Source organism: Bubalus bubalis, chromosome 8, assembly GCF_019923935.1.
Source record: "Bubalus bubalis isolate 160015118507 breed Murrah chromosome 8, NDDB_SH_1, whole genome shotgun sequence".
NCBI lineage: Eukaryota > Metazoa > Chordata > Mammalia > Artiodactyla > Bovidae > Bubalus > Bubalus bubalis.
This window is the reverse complement of record NC_059164.1, coordinates 97638393-97666195: the sequence shown is the minus strand read 5'-3', so window position 1 is coordinate 97666195 and position 27803 is coordinate 97638393. Positions and strand designations below refer to the sequence as shown.

Sequence of the window (27803 nt, the reverse complement as noted above, 5' to 3'; positions counted from 1 at the left end):
TATGCCAAAGCCTTTGACTGTGTGGATCACAATAAACTGTGGAAAATTCTGAAAGAGATGGGAATACCAGACCACCTGACCTGCCTCCTGAGAAATCTATATGCAGGTCAGAAAGCAACAGTTAGAACTGGACATGGAACAACAGACTGGTTCCAAATTGGAAAAGGAGTACGTCAAGGCTGTATATTGTCACCCTGGTTATTTAACTTATATGCAGAGCACATCATGAGAAACGCTGGACTGGAAGAAACACAAGCTAGAACCAAGATTGCTGGGAGAAATATCAATAACCTCAGATATGCAGATGACACCACCCTTATGGCAGAAAGTGAAGAGGAACTCAAAAGCCTCTTGATGAAAGTGAAAGTGGAGAGTGAAAAAGTTGGCTTAAAGCTCAACATTCAGAAAATGAAGATCATGGCATCTGGTCCCATCACTTCATGGGAAATAGATGGGGAAACAGTGGAAACAGTGTCAGACTTTATTTTTTTGGGCTCCAAAATCACTGCAGATGGTGATTGCAGCCATGAAATTAAAAGACGCTTACTCCTTGGAAGGAAAGTTATGACCAACCTAGATAGTATATTCAAAAGCAGAGACATTACTTTGCCAACAAAGGTCCATCTAGTCAAGGCTATGGTTTTTCCTGTGGTCATGTATGGATGTGAGAGTTGGACTGTGAAGAAGGCTGAGCACCAAAGAATTGATGCTTTTGAACTGTGGTGTTGGAGAAGACTCTTGAGAGTCCCTTGGACTGCAAGGAGATCCAACCAGTCCATTCTGAAGGAGATCAGCCCTGGGATTTCTTTGGAGGGAATGATGCTGAAGCTGAAACTCCAGTACTTTGGCCACCTCATTCGTAGAGCTGACTCATTGGAAAAGACTCTGATGCTGGGAGTAATTGAGGGCAGGAGGAGAAGGGGACGACAGAGGATGAGATGGCTGGATGGCATCACTGACTCGATGGACTTGAGTATGAGTGAACTCCGGGAGTTGGTGATGGACAGGGAGGCCTGGCGTGCTGTGATTTATGGGGTCGCAAAGAGTCGGACACGACTGAGTGACTGAACTGAACTGAACTGATGTAAGCAAGAAAATGCTGATATAGCCAGTGAAGAATAAGGAACACTGAGATCCCATTTGGACATCCTTATTTCACGGGATTCATATATAAGTTGAAAGTGAAGTTGCTCAGTTGTTCCTGACTCTTTGCGACCCCATGGATGGTAGCCTGCACCAAGCTCCTCCATCCATGGGATTTTCAAGGCAAGAGTACTGGAGTGGGTTGCCATTTCCTTCTCCAGGGAATCTTCCCAACCCAGGGATCGAACCCAGGTCTCTCACACTGTAGACAGACGCTTTACCATCCAAGCCACCAGGGAAGTTCATGTATAAGTTGGTGGTTCCTGATTCAAGAGACAAAGTGTGTCTTGGTACAGCCCTTTGTTGTTGTTGTTGTTTAGTTGCTCAGTTGTGTCCAACTCTTTGCCACTCCATGGACTGTAGCCCGCCAGGCTCCTCTGTCCATGGGATTCCCCAGGCAGGAATGCTGGAGTGGGTTGCCATTTCCTTCTCCAGGGCATCTTCCCAACCCAGGGATGGAACCTGCATCTCCTGCACTGGCAGAAGGATTCTTTACCACTGAGCCACCAGGGAAGCCCTGGTTTAGCCCTTACCATGGGGGAGAAATGGGAACTCAAGAGTCTCCCCAGATCCTTTGCTGTGAGGCAGCCTTTGGCTGTGATGGATATTCTTACTTTAATGCTATTCTATATTGAGTCCTTGTTCTACAAGAACCCGTAGATTCCCGCGTTGTCATTTTGGATCCTTTGCATCTTGTTTACCATTTGAAACCCATCTGGCTGTGGAAATCAAGGCCTTTTACAAACATGAGGGTAAAACAGCCTAGGAGTGGACAAGATACTCTTTCAGATTTATTGGATGCAAGGGTACACTATATATTTCTTCCTGAGCCTTAAAATGAGCTCTCTGAAAAGATAGAATTAATTTAGGGAGACATGCAGAGTGCTGCTAATGTGGACCATTAATTGTGATAATGAAGGTTTAAGTAAGGTGTTGGCATATAATGGTAGAAGTCTATCCACTGCGTGTCTCACCTGCCAGAATATCGTTTATAAAAATAACTGTTGTGGGTAAGAAATCCATGCTGAGGTAGAGGTTCAATCAGCATTCTCGGGTTACTGACAAAGGAAAACAATTAGGTGTAACTTGACGGGCCCACATGCCTCCGGATGAAAAGACAAAATTTCACTATGGATGCTTATGACAAACACAGCAGGGCACACAAAACAATTCACTCAGCCGTCATTGCTACTCCCGTGATCGTAGCCTGAGGAACTCGACTTTTTGGCGACTTCGCTTTATTTCCTAACTGTACTAAAACAGTCATCACCAGCGGCAACGTGTCTGGAGGATCAAACAGCATTTGGCTCACTCAAAATAACAGACCTTAGGGAAATTAGGAGGGGACTTTCCTAGCGGTTCAGTGGTTAAGACTTCACCTTCCAAAGCAGAGGGTGCGGGTTCGATCCTTGGTCATAGAGCTAAGATCCCACATGCCTCAAGATCAAAGAACCAAAACATAAACCAGAAGTAGAGGATAAAGCGTCCGCCCACAATGCGGGAGACCGGGTTCGATCCCTGGGTAGGGAAGATCTCCTGGAGAAGGAAATGGCAACCCACTCCAGGACTCTTGCCTGGAAAATCCCATGGATGGAGGAGCCTGACAGGCTATAGTCCATGGGTCACAAAGATTCGGACACGACTGAGCGATTTCAATTCAATTCAATGTTGCAACAAATTCAATAAAGACTTAAAAAATGGTCCACATCAAAAAAATCTTCAAAAAGAAAAAGAATTAGAATCGGAGACAGGAGAAATGGGCCAATTTTTTTTAATTAATTTATTTTTTATTTTTGGTTGCACTAGGTCTTCGTTGTTTGGTGCAGGCTTTCTGTAATTGCAGCAGGCAAGGGCTTCTCTCATAGCTCAGTTGGCAAAGAATCCGCCTGCAATGCAGGAGACCCCAGTTCAATTCCTGGGTCAGGAAGATCCCCTGGAGAAGGGATAGGCTACCCACTCCAGTGTTCTTGGGCTTCCTTTGTGGCTTAGCTGGTAAAGAATCCACCTGCAATGAGGGAGACCTGGGTTCAGTCCCTGGGTTGGGAAGATCCACTGGAAAATGGAAAGGCTACCCACTCTAGTATTCTGACCTGGAGAAGTCCATGGACTATAGCCCATGGGTTTGCAAAGAGTCAGACACAACTGAATGATTTCACTTGTCACTTGGGGCTACTCTTTGTCATTGCAGTGCACAAACTTCTCATTGTGTTGGCTTCTCTTGTTTCAGAGCACAGGTTCTAGGCACATGGGCTTCAGTAGTTGTGGGGCACGGGCTTAGTTGCTCCACAGCATGTGGGATCCTCCTGAACCAGGGATCGAACCTGTATCCCCTGCGTTGAAAGGTGGATTCTTATCCACTGTACCACCAGGCAAGTCCAGCATGCACTTTTCATGAGTAAAGACATATTGTAGGATAAGACATTTTAACATAAATAGGGCACCAAGAAGGCATCCTATTCCAGGGAGAAGGGAAAATGTAGCAAGTCACCTGTGATGAAAACACAGCACTCATAAAAAGGGCCCTGTACTTAGGGCGGTTATGAAGACAACATACCAAGACCCAGCGTTGAAAATGAGCTGGCAGGTCCACACACGCTGGGTTATTAGATATCTTCCTGTGAATGGCGTCTGAGGCATCCCAGGCACGACGACTGGGGAGCTCAGAGCAGAGCTCCCAAGTGAATGCTCCTGGGGGACTTACAGGGACTTATAGAGACTTATAGGCTCCTCCTGCTTCCGTCTATGAAAAGGGAATGCAACCTATTGAAACCCTCTTTCCAAGGGTCAGCACCATGACTGAGCACTAACCATTCTTTTCCCCGTCCTGCAACTCATAGCAGTTGGACACATTTTATTTCTTTATTTTTGGAAGATATCATGCACTTTGGGGGAAACTTTTTTGCTGAGCAGTATCTTGGACATCTGAACATAATAGCATGAGTAACAAGCATAACAACAAGGTGTGTAGCGGAAAAGTTGTTATAATAGAATTTTGTACCTAAATTCATACATGAGGTTAGCCAATAGTTTTTGTTTCTTGCCCTACACTCTTTGTTCTTGCTAACAGCACGTTATTTACAAAGTTTAAAAGCACAAGCATCAAAACTCATTTTACAAGGTTGTAATTAAATATATTACAGTACTGGCCCATGACAAGGGACTGGGCGCGTGTAGCACAGTTGAAGGGCAAAGGGGAAAAATGGAAGTGGAAACGGATGACAAATTGAGAGGCCTTGCATGGGCCAGTAGGAATGTGCTGTGTACTGAAGAGTGGTTATTTGTTATTGGGTTTGCTAGTTTGATGAAACAATTGGCTGGTTTCTCTCAATATCTCTTTTTTCTTCCCTATATTGTGGAACTATATATACAACATGAAAATGATCTGTTCCTCGGAAGTTTACAAAACTCATCCTTATTGTCTGGACCTGGCGCTCTTCTTACAGGTACTTGTTTTATTACTCTCGGGCTTCCCTCATAGCTCAGTTGGTAAAGGATCCTCCTGCAATGCAGGAGACCCAGGTTCAATTCCTGGGTCAGGAAGATCCTCTGGAGAAGGGATAGTCTACCCACTCCAGTATTCTTGGACTTCCCTTGTGGCTCACCTGGTAAAGAATGCGGGAGACCTGGGTTTGATCCCTGGATTGGGAAGATCCCCTGGAGAAGGGAAAGGCTAACCACTCCAGTATTCTGGCCTAGAGAATTCCATGGACTATACAGTTGCAAAGAGTCAGACATAACTGAGTGACTTTCTCTTCCCTTTTTATTACCCTTTCCACTGGACACGTTTTAAACAGGACTAGAGTGTTTCCCATGGTCCCTGCTCTGGACCTTTCTCACTGGGAAGCAGTATTTATTTAAGCCATATACCCAGGGGAAAGGAATTTGGCTGTGTACTCAAGACTCTCTAATTCCTTACTCAGATATTTTGAATCCTGGAATAACAAAGGATTATAATGGCCTCAAGTTCATACTCTGTTGAGAAATAATATATGGGGAATGGTAGGTGAAAAAAATGAACCCCTCGAAGTTATTCACACCCTAATCTCTGGAACCTGTGAATATGTTAGGTTACACAGCACAGGGGAATTAAATTTCCAGATGAACTTTGCTATTGTTCAGTAGCTCAGTCGTGTCCAATTTCCTGCAACTGCACGAACTGCAGCATGCCAGGCTTCCCTATCCTTCACAGTCTCCCAGAGCTTGCTCAAAATCATGTCCATTCAGTCAGTGATGCCATCCAACCATCTCATCCTCTGTCATCCCCTTCTCCTTCTGCCTTCAATCTTTCCCAGCATCAGGTCTTTTCTAATGAGTCAGCTTTTCACATCATGTGGCCAAAGTATTGGAGCTTCGGCTTTAGCATCAGTCCTCCCAATGAATATTCAAGACTGATTTCCTTTACGATTGACTTTTGTTTTGTCTCCTTGTAGTCCAAGGGACAGAGAAGGCAATGGCACCCCACTCCAGTACTTTTGCCTGGAAAATCCCATGGACGGAGGAGCCTGGTAGGCTGCAGTCCATGGGGTCGCTACAGTCGGACACGACTGAGCGACTTCACTTTCACTTTTCACTTGCATGCACTGGAGAAGGAAATGGCAACCCACTCCAGTGTTCTTGCCTGGAGAATCCCAGGGACGGGGGAGCCTGGTGGGCTGCCATCTATGGGGTTGCACAGAGTCGGACATGACTAAAGCGACTTAGCAGCAGCAGCAGCAACAGTCCAAGGGACTCTCAAGAGTCTTCTCCAACACCACAGCTCAAAAGCATCAATTCTTTGGAGCTCAGGCATCTTTATGATTCAGCTCTCACATCCATACATGACGACTGGAAAAATCATAGCTTTGACTATATGGACTTTTGTCGGCAAAGTAATGTCTATGCTTTTTAATATGCTGTCCAGGTTGGTCACAGCTTTTCTTCCAAGGAGCAAGCGTCTTTTAATTTCACGGCTGCAGTCACCATCTGCAGTGATTTTGGAGCCCAAGAAAATGGGGAGAGTATCCTGGATTATTCAGGTGGGCTCAGCGTCATAGCATGGGTCCCTGTAAGTGGAAGAGGTTAGGAAGAGAGATGAGAAGAAAGTCAGAGATGGCAACATGAGAAGGACTCAGCCTAGCATTGCTGGCTTTTGAAGATGAGGAAGGAGGTCATGAGCTAAGGATGCAGGCAGCCTCCAGAAATTAGAAAAGGCAAGGAAACAAGATCTCTCCTGGAGCCGCTAGACAAGAAGGCAGCCCTGCCAGCACCTTATTCTTAGCCCAATGAGAACCATGTCAGACTTGCGACCTACAGAAGTAGAATATAACAAATCTGCATTGCTTTAAGCCCGTAAGTTTGTAGTCATTTATCCCAGTAGTATTGGGAAAGTAATTCACATACTGTACGCAAAGTTAGATTTTGCTGAGAGGGAAAAAATAATTATATCATGATAATATCTGATTCAGGTTGTAACTATACCTCCAGAGTACTAGTTGCTGTAATTTAGGAAAGGACTCTGTTGCTGGGAAAGATTGAAGGCAGGAGGGGAAGGGGACAACAGAGGATGAGATGGTTGGGTGGCATCACCGACTCAATGGACATGAGTTTGCGCAAGCTCCAGGAGTTGATGATGGGAAGAGAAGCCTGGTGTGCTGCGGTCCATGAGGTCGCAGAGTCGGATACAACAAAGCAACTGAACAGCAACATAATTTAGGCAGAATAAATGAAATTAATGTCATTGAAGCTAATGAGACATCATAATACTGATGCTGATAATCACATTTACTGGGAAAATGAATTAAAGCCCCCAAAGGATGTTATCTCTATGGAGAATTGGTCTGAAGATTTGATTTAATTGATGATTGATTATAGTTCTTAATCATTCAACAGATGTATAGCATGAAGTGCATATGGCTATAGATCAGGGAAGTAAAAGATTTGTAAATTTACTACAAAAATTAAAGATAGTTTGTGCCTGAATCCCTGAAGGCTTCAGCTATTTGTTTAAAGTAACCCTTCACCAGCTATCAAAAATGTTTGGAATCTGTACGGACCGTTTGATGTCTATCTGATTAGGCATTGTTACAAGACAAATAGGTACTGTCAAACGAGTGTTTGTTTTATCATAAAAAGGCTTTGAGTGCAGATTGGGGGTGAGCTGTGCTGTTAGGGTTAATTCCAGGCGGAACAGTCTTACGAAATAAGAAATGTAACTCTGTGATGATATGCATGATTTGCTCCTGGTGTTGGTGAGGGCCCCAGAGGAGTGTAGCACCAGGGCTGGTTACAGAGCAAGAATGTCTGTGTGACCTGCTTAGACAACGCTGGGGCTCCATGAGAATCTGGGAACTGATTCCCTTAAACCAGGGGCGGGGTCCCCAACCTCTAGGTGCAGAAAGGTACCTCATAGAGTAGACATAAAGTGCACAATAAATGTAACGGCCCTGAATCATCCTGAAACGATCCCCGCCCATCCCTGTGGAAAAATTGTCTTTCATGAAATCAGTCCCTGGTGCCAAAAAGTTTGGGGACTGCTGCCTTAAACTATCGTTGTTTTCTCATTCCTTAGAAAGTCCTCATCAGGACCACAGTCATGTCTCCTTTGTAACTAGAGGGAAGCTTCTTGTGGGTGTAGGACAGCAGAGGGGGAGATGGTGGGCATGACCGTGGGAAGAATGAAGTGGTGCTTGTCCATTTTCTCTGTGTCTCGATGTCTCTAAATATGCATGAAGATCATCCACTAAATGGGAAAAGAAAAGTGCTGGTGATTCTAGGAGAAGGCATGAAATAGTTTTGGAGAAGACTCTTGAGAGTCCCTTGGACAGCAAGGAGCCCAAACTGTCAATCCTAAAGGAAATCAACCCTGAATATTCATTGGAAGGACTGATGCTGAATCTCAAGTTCCAGTTATTTAGCCACCTGATGCGAAGACTCAATAGAAAAGACCCTGATGCTGGGAAAGATTGAGGGCAGGAGGAGAAGGGGATGACAGAAGATGAGATGGTGGGATGGCATCACCGACTCAATGGACATGAGTTTGAGCAAACTCCCGGAGATGGTGAAGGACAGGGAAGCCTGGTGTGCTGCAGTCCATGGGGTCATAAAGAGTTGGACACAACTGAGCAACTGAAAAACAACAATAAAGTAGAAAAAGACAGAGCAAAACTGGTCTCTTGGGTATTTTCCCACCAATCAATGTTCTCTTTCTTCTTTTTTCTATGGCCGCTGGAAGCCATTCATTGCCTTGTACTTTTCTTTTTGGCCCTTTCCCCTCCATCAGCTAACAGGCCCCTAGTGGCCTTCTGGTGAATCTATTAGGTGGGTTACGTGCAGAAACCTTAAGATCACAGCTGAAGCTGCCCTCCATTGTGAGACAGAAATTGGAAGGATGAGACAGAAATTGGAAGGATGAGACAGGAATTGGAAGGATGAGTCAGGAATTGGAAGGATGAGTCAGGAATTGGAAGGATGAGACAGGAATTGGAAGGATGAGTCAGGAATTGGAAGGATGAGACAGAAATTGGAAGGATACTGTTTTCATCACGTAGAAGTTTCTCATGATCCCTTCCATCCCCGTCTTTCACAGTAATCTTTAAAGGAAAGTCCTAGGGACTTGTCTGTTGGTCCCCTGGTTGAGACCTCATCTTCCAAGGCAGGGGTGGTGGGTTCGATTCCTGGCAGGGAACTAAGATCCCACATGCCTCATGGCCAAAAAGATAAAAAAGTAAAACAGAAGCAGTATTGTAAAAAATTCAGTAAGGACTTCAATATAGAGGAAGGTCCTGGGGCTTAAGTTCCCGGTTCTAGGGTTTCTCAGTGGACATTACAGGCCTTGTCCTCGACAAGGGAAAAGCCTGGAGACAGCCAGAGCTGGATTATTCCCAGAGTAGCTGTATTAGGAGAGGCTGCTCCACTGCCCTCTCTCCCCTCCTTCTGATCAAACTGATTTATTGGGCAGGAGGGGTTGGTGGAGCTCTGAAGAATCACCCTTCTGGTCTTGAAGGGGACTGACTGGCTCCTCTCCCAGAGTCATGACCTGGGACGCAAATGTGAGGCGGCAGATGCTCTGACAGTTTCAGGGCCAGCTTTTCCAAGGTCAGTGTGTTCTATCACTTAGCCTCTCTGAGCCCCCAGTTTCTTCATATGAAAAATAACAATGCTGTGGTCATTCTCAGCAGATAGGAGGAGTTGCCTGCCAGAAGAGCTTGGAATGCTATTCTTGTCTCCTGATTGAGGGAAGGAGAAGAGAGTGATGGACGACGAGATGGTTGGATGGCATCACTGACTCAATAGACTTGAAAAAAGTGAAAAGTGAAAGTCGCTTAGTCATGTCAGACTCTTTGTGACCCCATAGACTGTCGCCTGCCAGGCTCCTCTGTCCATGGGATTCTCCAGGCAAGAATATGGGAGTGGGTAGCTGTTCCCTTCTCCAGGGGATCTTCCCAACCCAGGGATTGAATCCAGGTCTCCAGCCATGCCAGCAGATTCTTTACCATCTGAGCCACCAGGAAAGCCCTAGAATACTGGAGTGGATAGCCTTCTCAGGGGATCTTCCCAGCCCAGGAATCAAATCGGGATCTCCTGCATTGTAGGAGAATTCTTTAACAGTTGAGTTACCAAGTTTGAGCAAACTCTGGGAGATAGTTAAGGACAGGGAAGCCTGGCGTGCTGCAGTCCATGGGGTTACAAAGAGTTGGACGTGACTAGTGGCTGAACATCAACAACAAATGAAAAAAAGTTCAAAGTCACTAACATACACACCACCCAATACTAAATGGCCATGAAGAACCCCTAACAGATCTAACATGTAGTTTGGAGAACCAGCTCTGCAATAAGAAGCTGTGTTAAAGTTTGAAAACGTGGCTGTCTAAATGCTTGCTACAGAATGAAACTATGAGTTTGGAGAGAGCCCAATGACTTTTATTAAACGTTGACCCAGAACTGCCCCATCCAGCAGAATGGACAATGCCAGAGTATGACCAGCAGAGGGCAGCACATACTTACATACCTGGCTTTCCAGACACGTAATACAAAACTGGTTTTTAGGTGGTGTTTCCAGGGAGAAAAAACTAACTTTCACAAAGCCTACTCCAGTGTATCAATTAAAAGCCATTTAAATGAACACAATCTGGAGATTCCCTGGTGGCTCAGTGGTAAAAAAAAAAAAAAAAAAAAATCCCTCTGCCAATGCAGGAGACACAGGTTTGATCCCTGATCCAGGAAGATTTCACATGCATCAAAGCAACTAAGCCCGCGCACTACAACTACTGAGCATGTATTCTAGAGCCCGGGAGCCACAATTACTGAGCCCAAGAGCTGAAACTACTGAAGCCCGAGCGCCTAGAAATTGTGCTCCGGACCAAGAGAAGCCGCTGCCGTGAGAAGCCCACGCAGCAACCAAAACCCAGCACAGCCAAAAAAAAAAAAAAAAAAAAAAAAAAAAAAAAAAAAAAAAAAAAACTAGAAATGGTAAAATAAAATAAAAATAAAACACAATCTGGAACTCAAGCCCAGGAAAATTTTGTCTTTACATCCTCACCATCTCCTGTTTTTGTCCCTCTTTTATTTCTCAAAGTATGGCTGGGGGCCTGGCAGCATCAGCCTGAAGTAGGAGTTTATCAGAAATGTAGAATTTCAGGCCTCACCTCAGATCCACTAAGGATCTGTCTTTGGGGCAGATTCCACTAAGGCAGAATCTTCATTTTCACAAGATTCCCAGGAGATTCATGTTCACACCGAAGTTTGAAAAGTGCTAGGATAACAACCCCTTCTCTACAGATACATGGCACCCAGAAACTCACCCTATTCCTAGACCCCAACCTTCCTCCCCTCTCCCACCCTTTCATCCCACAGCACCACAGAGGGTGTCCCGCTGGTTTCAGGCAGGAGGCCAGGCGGTGGGCCTGAGGTGAGCGCTGTGAGATGTCCTCTTCAGGACCTCAGCAGCTGTTCAGTCGCTCAGCTGTGTCCAACTGTTTGCGACCCCATGCGCTGCAGCACGCCAGGCCTCCCTGTCCTTCACCATCTCCCGGAGTTTGTGCAAACTCATGTCCATTGAGTCAATGATGCCATCCAACCATCTCATCCTCTGTCCCCTTCTCCTCCTGCCTTCAATCTTTCCCAGCATCAGGGTCTTTTCCAATGAGTCAGCTCTTCGCATCAGGTGGCCAAAGTATTGGAGTTTCAGCTTTAGCATCAGTCCTTCCAATGAATATTCAGGACTGATTTCCTTTAGGATGGACTGGTTGGATCTCCTTACAGTCCAAGGGACTCTCAAGAGTCTTCTCCAACACCACAGTTTCAAAGCATCAATTCTTCGGCGCTCAGCTTTCTTTATGGTCGAGCTCTCAAATCCATACACGACTACTGGAAAAACCATAGTTTTGACTAGACAGACATTTGTCAGTAAAGTAATGTCTGTTTTTTAATATGCTGTCTAGGTTGGTCATAGCTTCTCTTCCAAGGGAGCAAGCATCTTTTAATTTCATGGCTGCAGTCACCATCTGCAGTGAATTTGGAGCCCAGGAAAACAAAGTCTGTCACTGTTTCCATTATGTATTCATATTTGGTACTTAATTCCTTGAAATAGTGAAAAGAAATAAGCCAGCCCCTTCCTCTTTCTTATGTCTCCACAGGGAGCGTGCCTCACATCTCAGGCTTCTCCCCGGCTGCTCAGTGCCTCTTTGAGGAAGGAGCTCTGTCTAGAGTTTCCTCTCCCGGTCCAAAGCTGCCATTAGCTTGCTGTGGAGGAGAAAGGAAACTGGAAACAAATTCCTCTTGAGGGGTGAATGCTTGTTAAGAGCTTTTTGGGGAGAGATTTGTCTTTCTGCAAATCTGTCTTTTGATTTGCAAAGATTTTTCTGTCTTTTGGACTTTCCTGGTGGCTCAGACGGTAAAGCATCTGCCTACAATGTGGGAAACCTGGGTTCAATCCCTGGGTCTGGAAGATCTCCTGGAGAAGGAAATGGCAACCTACTCCAGTATTCTTGCCTGGAAAATCCCATGGACATTAGAGCCTGGTAGGCTACAGTCCATGGGGTTGCAAAGAGTTGGACGTGACTAAGCGACTCCACTTTTGTCTTTCTGCAGAATAAGGGCTTCTGAACCATGGCCTCAGAGTTATCTGGGTGAATGAGAGCTTCCCCAGGACTGTCAGATGGGTCCTTGGATGTGGGTGCCCAGCCCCAGGGCTCTTTGGGAAGAACGACCATGGGAGCTGATGCTGACACTGTATGAGTGCAGGGCGCTGGCCTGGGAACCCACTCAGCCTCCCTGAAGCACCATGGGATGGAAGATGCTCCCACGGGAATGAGACACTCTGTGCTCAGATAACAGAGGCAAAAACCTTCTGACGTCTCCCAGGCTTATTCACCCCCACTCCTCTTGAGGTAGGAGATAGATGAGCCCCTGGGCTGGACAGCTGGTGTTTGTCAAATGGGATAAAATTGAAGCTTTGCTTTTACCCAGACACTCCAAGGACAAAGCTAGTGGCAGAAGCTGAGCCCTGCTGGAGTAAAGAGATAAGGTGGCTACTTCTGAGGTCAAGGAAACCTTCCCTGTCTGCACATGTGCAGGAAGACTCTCTGGGGCTCAAAAAGGGAGGCACCGCACTCCATAATAAGAGTGGACAAGTACCCACAGGCCGCTGTACTGGGATCCATCTTAGAAAAAATTTGCGCACACATGTTGGGGAGGGTCCTAGGACAGATCAGTTGGGGAGGGTCCTAGGACAAGTCAGATGTGAAAAAAGAAACCAGATAATTGGTCAAAAGTAAACCAAGACCCGGAGCTTCCCAGCTGATGCTGGTGGGAAAGCACCTGCCTGCCCATGCAGGAGATGTAAGAGATGAGGGTTCAGTTCCTGGGTCGGGAAGATCCCCTGGAGGAGGGCATGGCAACCCACTCCAGTGGTCATGCCTAGACAATCCCAAGGACAGAGGAGCCTGGCGGACTCTGGTCCATAGGGTCTCAAAGAGTCTGACACGACTGAAGTGACCTAGTACACACACACGCAAACAAAGAGTCAAAGAACTGTCCTACATAAGCGATTTAAATCCCCTCTTTCCTGTGTCCTCATTAAGGACACCCATCACTCAGGACACTCATAGCTTCTGTCTTAAATAAACAAACCACTTTTATGCATGCTCTCCCATAGGTTGTACTATGTCTCTAATAATAAACTTTGTATCCATTTTTTCAGTTTTTGACTCCTTGAAACATTCTTGCTTTCAAATGGGGGAAAGAGCCAGGATCACTTTGCTTCTAGCCTCTGGCCCCTGATGCTCTAGTGGCCAGGATTCCTGGTTTTCATCCAGGCTGCGTGTATGTTCAGTCACTCAGTCATGTCCAACTCTTTAAGATCATTTGGACTGTAGTCCGCCAGACTCCTCTATCCATGGGATTTTTCAGGCGAGAAATGGGTAGCCATTCCCTTCTCCAAGGGATCTTCCCAACCAGGGATCGAACCTGTATCTCCTGCATTGGCAGGCGGATTCTTTACCCTCTGAGCCGTTAGGGAAGCTTTGGGCGGGAAACTAAGATCTCTCTTCAGGACCTCTCACTGCTGTCTCTCTGAGAGACCTCTCAGCCCTGCCTTACTTTCCTCTTAGTTTAATCACCTAACCTTCCTCTTCCTTGGTGGGAGGTAGAGGAGGTGGGGGCGGGGGGGGGGGGGTGGTGGAGAAACAGATCACAGGACAGGAAGAAAGCCACCATTTGAATTCCCTAATTCCCCTCCTTAAGGGGGTACATGCAGGAGAATGGGTGTGGTTTAGTCACTAAGTTGTGTCTGACCCTTGAGACCCATGGACTGTAGAGCCTGCCAGGCTCCTCTATCCATGGGATTTTTCAGGCACAAATACTGGAGTGGGTTGCCATTTCCTTCTCCAGGGGATCTTCCCAACCCAGGGATCGAACCCGGGTCTCCTGCACTGCAGGCAGATTCTTTACCATCTGAGCTACCAGGGAAGCCCAAGGTAACAAGCCTGCTCCAGGTCCAGACTTGGAGTGTCTGTGAGATAGGAACCCTTCCTTCCTTCCTCTCTCTTTCCTTCCTTCCCCTCTTCCCTCCTCCATTCCTCTTTTCCTTTTTCCCTCCTTCCTTCCCACCTCCCTTCCTTCCTTATTTCCTGCCTTACTTCCTCCTTCCCTTCCCCTCTGTGTCCCTGCTCCCTCAACACAGCACGCTTCCCTCTTTCCTGTACAGTAAGAAGCAATTATAACATGAACTCATGGTTCCAGCAGGATCCGCCTTCACGAATCGTTTCCCAGTCCCTCCTCCCTACATGTTCCTCCCTGCACATTCTGGGTCTCTCAAGCTTAGCCCCCATGGATGCTCTGCTCCTTTCTTCAATCAAACCTGTTGAAAATGTATTCACACTGAGTCACAAATGCTCCATGGGTCCTGGAGCTAAGTTCTTTTGGGCGATTTGCATTTAAAAGCCTGAAGCGGAGCTGAATTCTTGAAGAGTGAATTGCTAGAGAAGGTCTGAGAAGTAACTCGGATCTGTTACTCCATTTGCAGGGAAGGTTGGATTCCAAGGGAGTATATATGGTCCTGAGTTCGTCACTCATCTCAAGGGTACTTGCTTCTTCCTATGGCCCCTGCTTTTAAATGTTCCCACCTGGAAAAGGTCTGGACCTGGGGTAAGCACTCAGACGATATTACAAACGAAAAAGAAAATGGAATATATAGGGGCCACAAAACTCTAGTCACAGTGGTGATGATGCGTTCTTGGGTAAATATTGACATTGAAAACCATTGACGCTGTGAACACTGAATTATTGATCAGAGATGGATTTGAGAAGGCAATGGCAAACAAATCCTGTGTTCTTGCCGGGAAAACACCATGGACAGAGGAGCCTGGTGGGCTACAGTCCTTGGGGTCACAAACAGGTGGACGCAACTGAGCAGGCATGCATGCAGAGATGGATGGTCATTGACACTTTTCACTGCCATCTGCACAGCAACCCTAGACACTGGCTCTCTGAGCCTAAGATTTGTTGGGGTAAACACATGACTTGGAAACAAGTCTAATTTCTGGAAGAAAATCAGAGAAAAGTTAATAAAGGTAGTTTTAGGGTCTGTGTGCCATGACACATGGAAAGCCCCACATACCCATGACAAACCCACCACCTTTGCTTCTGTGCCTCCCACTGACACCTTTGTGTGGCCCCTTACAGCTTAACACAACTGTAAGCTCTTTTGCACAGACCTAGGACCTTGTGTTCTTTGCTCCCCAGAGGGCCTGGGACAGGACCTCAAGTACAGTAAGTGCAGACCTTGGGGAATGAATAAGCCCAGAGTTCTTTGTGGAAAACACTTTGTGCTTTCATAGCATTATGAAACCACCTGTGCCATGGTAAAAGCTGTTAGCCAGAAGCTTCCTAAGAGCAGGAACCATGTACAGTTCCATTCTCCCAACTCAGCTCCGCCTACCATGAAAGCAGTCCATTTTATCTCATGAGTAAATCAACAAGTGAAGCAATGAATGGTACAGTTTCCATGGCAAGCACAAGTGGGAAAGAGACTAGAGACCTTTCCAGGTGATCTTTAAAGGCTTTACAGAAGGAAACTGGGAAGATGCTGGCAAGGCAGTTAACTGATCCTTCTTCAACAGCGGACATGCTTGAGGTTAATAGATACCACCCGTGCTTTTACATAAAAACCCTGGGCCCCTTTATGGACACAGGTTGGCTCTGAATTTCTGTTCCGCATCTCCATGGCTGTCCTACTGACTCTGATTTTTATCTCATTCATCTTATGAGTCAGACCTGGTACACCACGTTCAAAGTCATGTTCAGTGGCAAGCACAGCACATTACGTATAAGATAGCTCTGCTTCCTCTGCCAGCACCTGGGTCCAAGTAGATGCACCCTGACCAGTTACCGGTTCTTCAAAGAAATACAGAGTAACCGGTGGCTAGGGGCTGACTTAGAGCCAGGCCTCTCCTGGATGTCTGGAGAGATTTTTTGCATGCATGCTCAGTTGCCCAACTCTTGCGACTCCATGGACTCCATGGACTGTTACCCCACCAGGCTCCTCTGTCCACGGGATTTCCCAGGCCAGAATATTGCAGTGCGTTGCCGTTTCCTTCTCCAGGGAATCTTCTTAACCCAGGGATCCAACCCACGTCTCTGGCAACTCCTACACTGGCAAGCAGATTCTTTACCACTGAGCCACCTGGGATTCCCTGGTGGCTTTTCACTGGGGTACTAAGTGTTGGGTGGGTGAAAAGAGCTCTTATGGGCGGGGCAATTACCTGCAGCCAGCATCCGCTGGATCATCAAAAGTTCTGCTGGATCATCAAAAAAGCAAGAGAGTTCCAGAAAAACATCTACTTTTGCTTTAATGAGTAGGCCAAAGCCTTTGTGTGGATCACAACAAACTGTGGAAAATTCTTAAAGAGATGGGAATACCAGACCACCTGACCTGCCTCCTCAGAAATCTGTATGCAGGTCAAAAAGCAACAGTTAGAATTGGACATGGAACAACAGACTGGTTGCAAATCTGGAAAGGAGTACATCAAGGCTGTATATTGTCACCCTGCTTATTTAACTTTTATGCAGAGTACATCATGTGAAATGCTGGACTGGATGAAGCACAAGCCGAAATCAAGATTGCTGGGAGAAATATCGATAACCTCAGATATGCAGATGACACCACCCTTATGGCAGAAAGTGAAGAAGAACTAAAGAGCCTCCTGATGAAAGTGAAAGAGGAGAGTGAAAAAGGTAGCTTAAAACTCAACATTCAGAAAACTAAGATCATCCAAGATGCTGCACAGGCCTTTCTGATAGAAACCTGAGGACACCCCTAGAAGTGTGGGTATCCCACCACCTCCTAGGGAAGACTGGCCCAGACTCAAGAGACACTGTCCACAAAGAAAGTGATGTGTTTTAATTTATGGGGGATTGTTTGTGGTGTAGAATAAAGGCTCGAAGCTTCCATGTCTGAGTGATTAGGGCACAGAAAAGAGGAAGTGAACGCCTCCATCATGCCTCTGCAGCCCACCAAGCCTGCTCCTTGGGTCGGGGTGGGCCCAATCTCAGAGGCCTGAACATAGTTTCCTATGATCCAAAAACTGACAGAGATGAACAGAAGAGTCAAGAAATGAAAACAGTTCCATGTTTACTACAGAATAAAGAAGCAGCTCATCCCTGCTGTCTTAGACGAGTAAGCAAATAATCAATGCAGGGAGTTTCTGTAATTCTAACATCTCTCTTTAGCATATAATCACATAAATTATGGGCTTCCTTGGCATCTCAGACTGCAAAGAATCTGACTGTATTGCAGGAGACCCAGGTTAGATCCCTGGGTCAGGAAGATCCCCTGAGAAGCGAATGGCTACCTACAGCATTCTTGCCTGGTGAATTCCATGGACAGAGGAGCCTGGTGGGCTACAGTCCATGGGTTGCAAAGAGATGGACACAACTGAGTAACTAACACTTACACTTTTTTCACACATTAATTATGGAGCTTCCCCTAGTGGTAAAGGATCTTCCTGCAATACAGGAGACTTGGGTTCCGTCCCTGGGTCAGGAAGATCCCTTGGAAGAGAGCATAGCAGCCCACTTCATTTTTTTGCTCTCTGGAGCAATGCCTTGGACAGAGGAGTCTGGCAGCTACAATCCACAGGGTCACACAGGGTCAGACATGCCTGAAGCGACTGAGTATTCACACACATAAATTGCACGAGCAGAACTAGATTAGGGCTTTGGGTAGAAAACGCTTTATCCTTGTAGTGTGTGCGTGTGTGCTCGGTCATTTCAGCCACGTCTGATTCTTTATAACCCTGTGGATTGTAGCCCACCAGGTTCCTCTGTCCGTGAATTCTCCAGACAGGAATACTGGGGTGGGTTGCCATGCCCTCCTCTGGGGGATCTTCCAGATGCGGAGATGGAACCCACATCTGCACTGCAGGTGGGTGCTTTACCCACTGAGCTGCCCGGGAAACCCATCCTTGTAGTGTGGGTGCTTAGTCTCTCAGTTGTGTATTTGTATCATACTATGGGCTTCCCTGGTGGCTCAGAGGTTAAAGCGTCTGCCTGGAATGCAGGAGACCCAGGTTCAATCCCTGGATCGGGAAGATCCCCTGGAGAAGGAAATGGCACCCCACTCCAGTACTCTTGTCTGGAGAATCCCATGGAGGGAGGAGCCTGGTAGGCTACCGTCCATGGGGTCGCAAAGAGTCGGACATGACTGAGTGACTTCACTTCACTTTGTATCATACTTTGTCGTGTATCATACATACATGACATCAAGTTGTGTATCATACTTTGTATGATGTGAATCCTAAATTTACTGAGACCTGTTTTATGGACAAGGTTGTTGTTTATCTTGGTAAAAATTCCATATGCATTTTAAAAGAATATATATCTGCTGTTGTTGGATGGAATATTATATAAATGTTTATTTGATCAAGTTGACTGATTGTGTTATTTGAGTTTTATATATCCTTACTGATTTTCTACTTGTGCTATCAATTATTACTAAAGAACTATTGAAATCTCTTATATTACAGATTTGTTTACTTTTCTTTTCAGTTCTATTAGTTTTTGCTGCACATATTTTAAGTCTATTATTGGGTACATAAATGTTCGGTGTTGTTATATCTTCCTAATTAATTGATAGTTTGTTATTATGAAATAACCTTCTTTATTCATGAAATATCATCTGCTCTGAAGGCAAGTTTGTTTGGTTAATAAAGCCCTTCATGCTTTCTTTTGATTTGTGTTAGCATGGAATATAATTCTCATCCTTTTTCAATTGCTTCCTTATAATTAGCATGCTTCTTATAAACAGCATATAGTTGCATTATGCTTTTTTATCCAATCTAATGATCTTTGCCGTTTAACAGGGATGTTTAGACCATCTTCATTTAATGTAACTATTGAGGTGAAGTTAGATTGCTGTTTGTTCTCTGTTTGTCTCATGTTTTTTGTTCTCTCTTTTTTTTTTTTTCCTGCATCTTTTAGGTGAACTGAGTGACTTTTATGAATTCTATCTCCTTCATGAGATTGTAAGCTGAAACTCTTAGTTATATTTTTTTAGTGGTAGCATTAGGGTTTAAAGTATACATTTTGAATCTATCATAGTCTCAATGCAACTTTTGAAAAAAGTTTCAGGTTCACTAAAACATTACCAACTGTAGTTTTAGTGTGAGATTATTCTTCAGAGTAATTTATCCAAATGTGCAGAGTATATAGCACACTAGCTAGACTTTTTTCAAAAGCTGCTATTGTGAACACAGAAAAGCAAAGAGCATTTACTTTTTACTCACACTCCATTTCTACAAGGGTCAGGTTCACAGCAATCGCCAGACTGTGCACCCTGAGAGGAAGAAACAGTGGATCAGGCCCTCTGTGCTCTGGAAAAACAGGCACTTAGATAGCTAAATGTATGTCAGGAAGAATTTCAATGACTCTAGATTCTTGCATCTTCCTATACATAGAAAAGCACTAAAATCCTTGACTTGAGGTATCTGTTCTTTGTGATTAGTGATAATCTTTTACCAAGATGTATACCCTACTGTGAGCTTCTCTGGTGGCGCAGCAGTAGAGAATCCACTGGCAATGCAGAAGACACTTTCAGTCCCTGGGTCGGGAAGATCCCCTGGAGAAGGGAATGACAATCCACTCCAGTATTCTTGTCTGGGAAATCCCACAGACAGAGGAGCCTGGTAGGCTATAGACCATGGGGTCTCAAAGAGTTGGACACGACTTAGCAGCTAAACAATGACAAAATACTTGACTACATGTATTTCCTGGCCCAAAAAAGCACTCATATGTAAATTGACTTTCTTCTCTTTGGAGCAGTTCCCTCATAGCTACTAGAAGCTGTCGCCTGGGCTATAGCCTTCAATAAGTCCCTGAGTAAAACTTAAACTCACAACTCTCATGGTGGGCATTTTTCTTTGTCATCATACGTACATACACGTTGTTCTTTAGTCACTCAGTCATGTCTGACTCTTTGCAACCCGATGGACTGTAGCCCACCAGACTCCTCTCTCCGTGGGTTTCCCCAGGCAAGAACACTGGCTGCTGCTAAGTCACTTCAGTCGTGTCCAACTCTGTGCGACCCCATAGATGGCAGCCTACCAGGCTCCGCCATCCCTGGGATTCTCCAGGCAAGAACACTGGAGTGGGTTGCCATTTCCTTCTCCAATGCATGAAAGTGAAAAGTGAAAGGGAAGTTGCTCAGTCATGTCTGACTCTTTGTGACCCCATGGACTGCAGCCCACCAGGCTCCTCTGTCCATGGAATTTTCCAGGCAAGAGTACTGGAGTGGGGTGTTGCTATTTCCTTCTCCAGGGGGCTTTCTCAACCCAGGGTTTGTACCTGGGTCTCCTGCAGCTAGCAAGTGGATTCTTTACCACTGAGCCACCTGGGCAGCCCACATACATACATGTATATATATATATATATATAGTCTGGAGTTTCAATCTAAAAGCTTGAGTTATTGAGTTTCACCACTCAGTGGACAGACAGGGTTATCCTCTGCTACCTGGCCCTTGTGAGATACTTTGAAGAGTTTGTACACTTTGTCTTTGACAGGTGATCGCACCAAATAACTTTCACTTGCCCTACAAGAAAGCCAGTGAGACCAAAAGGTTAATTTAATAATTCCTGTGAGATAAATTCATCCAGGGGTCAAGATAACTATACTTACACAGTACATTCAGTGCTTAAAATTAAAACAGGGAAGGAGGGTGAAGTAAGATGCTTTGTTTAGCATTCTCTTTGGAGATAGAGGCAATCAGACTTTTCTCTTCGGGGATAAAAACCAATAACAGACTTTTTCCTGGTACAATCATTTCAGGCAATTTGTCTAAAAAGAAGATTATTTCAGATAATTCTGAAAATATGTGAAACTGCTCCCCACTCCAGATTTTGCCCTTTCCAAAAGCACTGAATAGGTAGGTCATAATTATCATTATTATTTAACTTTTCTATTTTTTAATATGGGCTTCCCTGGTGGCTCAGCTGGTAAAGAATCTGCCTGCAATGCAGGAGACCTGGATTTGATCCCTGGGTTGGGAGGATCCCCTGGAGAAGGGAAAGGCTACCCACTCCAGTATTCTGGCCGGGAGAATTCCATGAACTGTATAGTCCATGGGGTCGCAAAGAGTCAGACACAACTGAGCAACTCTCACTTTCTTTTTAATATAACATCAATTTTTGGCTGGTTTACTTGCTTTAAAATTTTATATCCAATTCCTAGACTTCCCTGGTGGTCCAGTGGTTAAGAATCCATCTGCCAACGCAGGGGACATGGGTTAGATCCCTGGTCCAGGAGGATTCCACGTGCTGCAGAGCAACTAAGCCCATGTGCTACGACTACTGAACCCACACTCGCCCTAGAGCCTGCGCTCTGCAACAAGAGAAGCCACTGAAATGAGAAGCCGGAGCACTGCATCTAGAGAGTAGCCCCTGCTCGCCACAGCTAGGGAAAGCCTGCATGCAGCAATGGGGAGCCAGTGCAGCCATAAAGAAATAAATGATTAAAAAAAAATGTTATGTTTCATTTTGGTTTTGGCGGACTGCCTAAGAGGATCCATTTTGGATTCCTCTCCAAATCTTCAACGTTATATTCTTTAATAAGGTTAAAAATCACATATCTCAGAAACAGGAATACTTTACATCAAGTACTTTAAACACTGAAAGCAGAGTGGCTGAGTATGAAGACTTCAGAGTCCTAGCTGTACCTTACTGTGTGACTTTCTCCAAATGTCCTTCTCTGTTAACTGTGAGGAGGGGATAGTCATATTTAATTTATAGGTTTATTGTGAAAATTAAATGAATGATACATATACAATGGTATATATATGTGTGTGTGCATGCTCAGCCATGTCTGTCTCTTTGCAACCCCATGGACTGTAACCCGCCAGACTCCTCTGTCCATGGAATTTTCCAGGCAAGAATACTGGAGTGGGTTGCCATTTCCTACTCCAGGGAATCTTCCCGACCCAAGGACCAAACTCGCGTCTCTTAAGTCTCTTGCATTGGCAGGCAGATTGTTTACTGCTACTGTCACGTGGGAAGTAATATATATAGGCGCTTGCTATGAGTTGGGATCATTCAGTTTATTTTAGTCATGTCCCAACAGACAGTCCTGGATGTCCCTGTGAGAACACCCAGAAGAGTTACCAAAAGGAACTAAAAAGGCCTTGGCCATGCTCACACAAGTATTTCTAGATTTTTTTTTTCTGTGAAAACAAGGATTCGTTAGATCAGATAAAAAGCTTTCTGAACCCGTGTCCCAGGAGAAGGCAATGGCACCCCACTCCAATACTCTTGCCTGGAAAATCCCATGGACAGAGGAGCCTGGTACCATGGGGTCGCGAAGAGTCAGACACTGAGCGACTTCACTTTCACTTTTCACTTTCCTGCATTGGAGAAGGAAATGGCAACCCACTCCAGTGTTCTTGTCTGGAGAATCCCAGGGATGGGGGAGCCTGGTGGGCTGCTGTCTATGGGGTTGCACAGAGTCAGACACGACTGAAGCGACTTAGCAGCAGCAGCAGCAGCAGAACCCATGTCCCAGAAATCAAGTGTAATTTGCATAAGTATTCCAAGCAGCCCTTGCCAGCCGGAGACTGTCACACACTGGGCTGCTTTTAATGGATTCCCATGCTCATCTCAATCTTTTTCACTAAAGCATTCTCCCCAAGGAGAAGGAACTCTTTTGTACTGTTGGTGGGAATGTATTTGGTGCAGCTGCAATGGAACACAGTGTGGAGGTTCCTCAAAAAACTAAAACTAGAGTTGCTATATGACCCAGCAGTCCCATTTCTGGGCATATATCCAGAAAAAAGCTATACATACATGTACTTCAAGGTTCACTGCAATAGTATTTACAATAGCCAAGACATGGAAGCAACCTAAATGCCCACTGACAGATGAATGGATAAAAAGATGTGACCCAGAAACACAATGGAATACTACTCAGCCATAAAGAGAATGAAACAATGCCATTTGCAACCACATAGATGGACCCGGAGGTTATCATACAAAGTGAAGTAAGTCAGAAAAAATCAAATACCATATGATATCCTTATATGGAGAATCCAAAATATGTCACAAACGAACTAATCCATGAAACGGAAACAGACTCACAGACACAGATAACAGATTTGTGGTTGCCCAGGGAGAGGAGGCTGGGGAGGGATAAATTGGGAGTATGGGATTAGCAGATACAAACTATCAAATATAGCATGGACAAACAATAAGGTCCTACTGTGTAGCACAGGGAACTATATTCAATATCCTGTTAATAGACCATAATGGAAAAGAATATTAAAAAGAATACATATACATATATGTATATATAACTGAACACTTTGCTGTACAGCTGAAATTAACACAATATTGTAAATTAACCATATTTCAATAAAAATGTTTTATAAAAAAATAAACAGAATAAAATTTCATATTTCAATTCCTTATTTCAAAAATGGAAGAAAGTAGTACTAATGGAATAAAGTTTTGCCACTTTTCATCTAAGGGAAGATAAAACATATGCTATGCTAAAATTTGAGACCAAATCCAATGATGTCTGAATGAGGGTTAGGGTTTAAGGGCTCTGTTGCTCAAACACAGCATGCTGCTGCTGCTGCTACTAAGTCACTTCAGTCGTGTCCGACTCTGCGACCCCATAGACAGCAGCCCACCAGGCTCCTCCGTCCCTGGGATTCTCCAGGCAAGAACACTGGAGTGGGTTGCCATTTCCTTCTCCAATGCATGAAAGTGAAAAGTGAAAGTGAAGTCGCTCAGTCGTGTCTTCTAGCGACCCCATAGATGGCAGCCCACCAGGCTCCTCCATCCATGGGATTTGCCAGGCAAGAGTACTGGAGTGGGTTGCCATTGCCTTCTCCAAATACAGCATAGGAGGTACCTACTCTTGGAGAAATTCATAATTTAAAAAATGGTTTGCTGCCAGCATTTCAGTAAGAAAAAAAATTGTATGAAACAATAGAATGACCAATCAAGAAAGCTATTGCCTCATTGCACTTGGCTCTGGCAAGATCCTTTCCAGAGAAGTTCTCTTTTCTTCCTATGTGTGCTAAGACCAGGACAAACCAAAGTGTGCTGTTGAGCAGATTAGAAATCAAGTCAGACAGAGAACACGCAAAAGAGATAGGACTAGGAATACGCTTGGAGACAAACTGTACAAGAGATGGTACTGTCTTCAGAATTTGAAGAACTGTCATATGGAACTTTCAAGGCTGCAAGCACAAAGACCAAAAAGAAGATGCTGCCAGGAGTTCTGTGGGGTGCAAAACAGACGTTAAGACAATACCATTGTCTGGCACATTGGCAAGCTGCCTCCCAAATCTCTGAATTCAGCATCTTTTCCCGGGTTGGGTGACTAATGATTAGGGTTGCTGAAAATGATTCCTCATTGAATGCTGAGTAGAAGTAAAACTCTGTGGCAGGAGTCCTCCAACTGTTTGGTTTCAGGACCGCTTTGTACTGTTAAAAATTATTGAGGACCCTGAAGAGCTCTAGTTTAATGTGGGCTATATTAACTCATCTTTGCTATATTAAAAATTAGAACTGAGAGAGTTAAGAAATATTAATATATTAGTTCATTAAAAAATAACAATAATATGGAATTCCCTGGTGGCTCAGTGGTTAGGACTCAGTGCTCTCACTGTGCTGGCCCCAGATTCAATCCCTGGTGGGGGAACTAGAATTCTAAAAGCCACAGGATTTGGCCAGAGATAATTATAATAATAACAATAGTAAACTCATTACATATTATACATATATTTTATGTGAAAATGGCTCTTTTGCAATACAAAAGAGAAGAGCAACATTATTTTTTATTTTACCACCTCTGTAATGTATGTTTTAAGAGAAGACAGTTGAATTCTCATATCTTGGGCATTCACTCTGTTGCAATGCTGCATGTCACATAGCCTCTGGCAACTCCACCATATGCTTATAAGAAAATAACAGTCAAAAAAGGAAAGTGCTATCTTGGAAGTATTATTGAAATAGTTTTGGCCTCATGAACCCCTTAGAAACATCTTGCACAATGCTAGTCACACTTTAACCCTTTTATTGTCTAATAACATCAACCCAATTTATTGAACTAATACTACATGAATAAGCCAGATGCTCCTCTTTCAGTGTAGGACTGAGTGGATTGGAAGAAAGTATCCATGGGTGAATTCATCAAAATACAAAAGGACTGTTCATTTTTTCCCCCCTAATCAAGATCTATCAATCTTCAACCAGGAGAAGTTCAATCCTCTTGACAGCATCATATCGTTGGTTATTAAAAACTCAAATGATTCGTCTGCAAAGAATCTATCTAAAAAAAAATGTCACAACTGTGTCATGTCAAAGTTGACACAGTTATGAGGAAATTTAAATTTGACGTTGTCCAAAGAGTAATTTCTTGATTCCTAAATCTAAAAGCAAAGTGAATTTTTAATTTCTGAGTAATTCCCTAGTTTTCTCAGTTCCACATGAGCTTTATAACAATTATACTTCAAGCCTGTTGAGATAGATACAAAGTTAAAATTGTAATCAAATAAGAACAGTCCAGCTTGCACTATGTTTTTTTAAACTAAATTTACACTTACACGTTTTCACAACACTAAAAATTTTCAGATCATATTTATGAGAATGCATTTTCTTATGCAAAGCAACATTTCTATTTTTATAAATCTGCAAAAACATGTACTTACACACTATGTGTTAAACTTCTGGCAGATTGAGAGTAAAATACTGTGCCAATTTATAAACAATAAAAGCTTAGCCCACTGACCCTATTAAATCAATCAGTCTAAATATTTGCTTTTGTGGTACCATATTACAAAGCCACAATAGCCAAACAAAATTCATTGCTCTAATTTTCAATCATTGTTGTTGTTTATTGCTGAATCATGTCCAACTCTTTGGCGACCCCATGGACTGTAGCCCACCGGGCTCCTCTTTCCATGGGACCTCCCAAGCAAAAGCACTGGAGTACATTGCCATTTCCTTCTCCGGGGGATTTTCCCGGCCCAGGGATTGAACCTGTGTCTCCTGCGTTGGCAGGTGGATTCTTACCACTGAGCCACCAGGAGTTTTTAGTACTGCTGTAATATTCCTTTTATTCTCAAAATAAGCCAAATTTATTGCCTAGCCCACAGCTTATTCTTAGTAATTAGATGATAACTGCGATATTTGTTTAGTAAAAGATGAAGTTGACTAATCATTTCTCAAAAAGATCTAACTTCCTAAACTCATTTGCTTTTTCTCATTTGTTGCTAGCAAATTTCTGTTTCCATGTATCTCGCACTTTCTTTTTTTACCTAGTCATCTGATTTTTTTTCCTACTTCTGTGGTCTGATTCCTTGATAAGGCTGCCCATCCATTAATTCAATTGTTTAAAAGTTCTTCCCACATAAACTTTTCCAGCTCAAACCTTCATATTTCTACTAATTTAAGGGAAACTCTTCTTTGGAATGCTAGTCCCCCAGATAATACCAAAACAACCTGCTGATAAGAGGATGCTGACCAGAAGGAAGTAAGGGAGAATGCTACCTCCGGGGAGTCTCATTAGCATCTCAGGGGGGCAGGCAAAACTGGAATATTTATTGAGATTCTTGATGTCTGCTCTCTCAAAGGAGAAGCAGGCAGAGGTGGAGCTTGATTAGAACTGGGGAAGAATTAGGAGATAACAGACTAGGACTGGTGGATCCAGCAAGTTCAAGATTTTGAGGATAAAACAAACTACCGCACAATTGCACTCATTTCACTTGCTAGCAAAGTAATGCTCAAAATTCTCCAAGCCAGGCTTCAACAGTACATGAACCAAGAGCTTCCAGATGTTTAAGCTGGATTTAGAAAAGGTAGAGGAACCAGAGGTCAAATTGCCAACATCTGTTGGATCATAGAACAAGCACGAGAGTTCCAGAAAAACATCTACTTCCGCTTCATTGACTACACTGAAGCCCTTGACTGTGGGTTACAACAAACTGTGGAAAACTCTTCAAGAGATGGGAATACCAGACCACCTTACCTGCCTCCTGAGAAATCTGTATGCAGGTCAAGAAAAAACTGGACATGGAACAACAGACTGGTTCCAAATTGGGAAAGGAGTACGTCAAGGCTGTATATTGTCACCTGCTTATTTAACTTATATGCAGAGTACATCATGTGAAATGCTGGACTGGATGAAGCAGAAGCCAGAATTAAGATTGTCGGGAGAAATACCAATAAATTCAGATACACAGATGACACCACCCTTATGGCACAAAGTGAAGAGGAACTAAAGAGCTTCTTGATGAAGGTGAAAGAGGAAAGTGTTAAAAGCTGGCTTAAAACTCAGCATTCAAAAAACCAAGATCATGGCATCCAGTCCCATCACTTCATGGCAAATAGATAGGGAAACAATGGAAACAGTGACAGACTATTTTCTTGGGCTCTAAAATCACTGCAGATGGTAACTGCAGGCATGAAACTAAAAGATGTTTGCTCCTTGGAAGAAAATCTATAACCAATGTTCAGTTCAGTTCAGTCACTGTCGTGTCCGACTCTTTGTGACCCCATGAATCGCAGCACGCCAGGCCTCCCTGTCCATCACCAACTCCTGGAGTTCACTCAAACTCACATCCATCGAGTCGGTGATGCCATCCAGCCATCTCATCCTCTGTCGTCCCCTTCTCCTCCTGCCCCCAATCCCT

At 44.3% G+C, this 27803-nt stretch overlaps 1 non-coding gene across 1 annotated transcript; it reads left to right on the top strand.

Annotated features, from left to right (window-relative positions):
* The first annotated feature begins 18137 nt into the window (after positions 1 to 18137).
* On the top strand, positions 18138 to 18209 carry TRNAS-GGA. Its single transcript has one exon. It is a non-coding gene; the product is annotated as a tRNA-Ser (tRNA).
* Positions 18210 to 27803: the final 9594 nt, after the last annotated feature.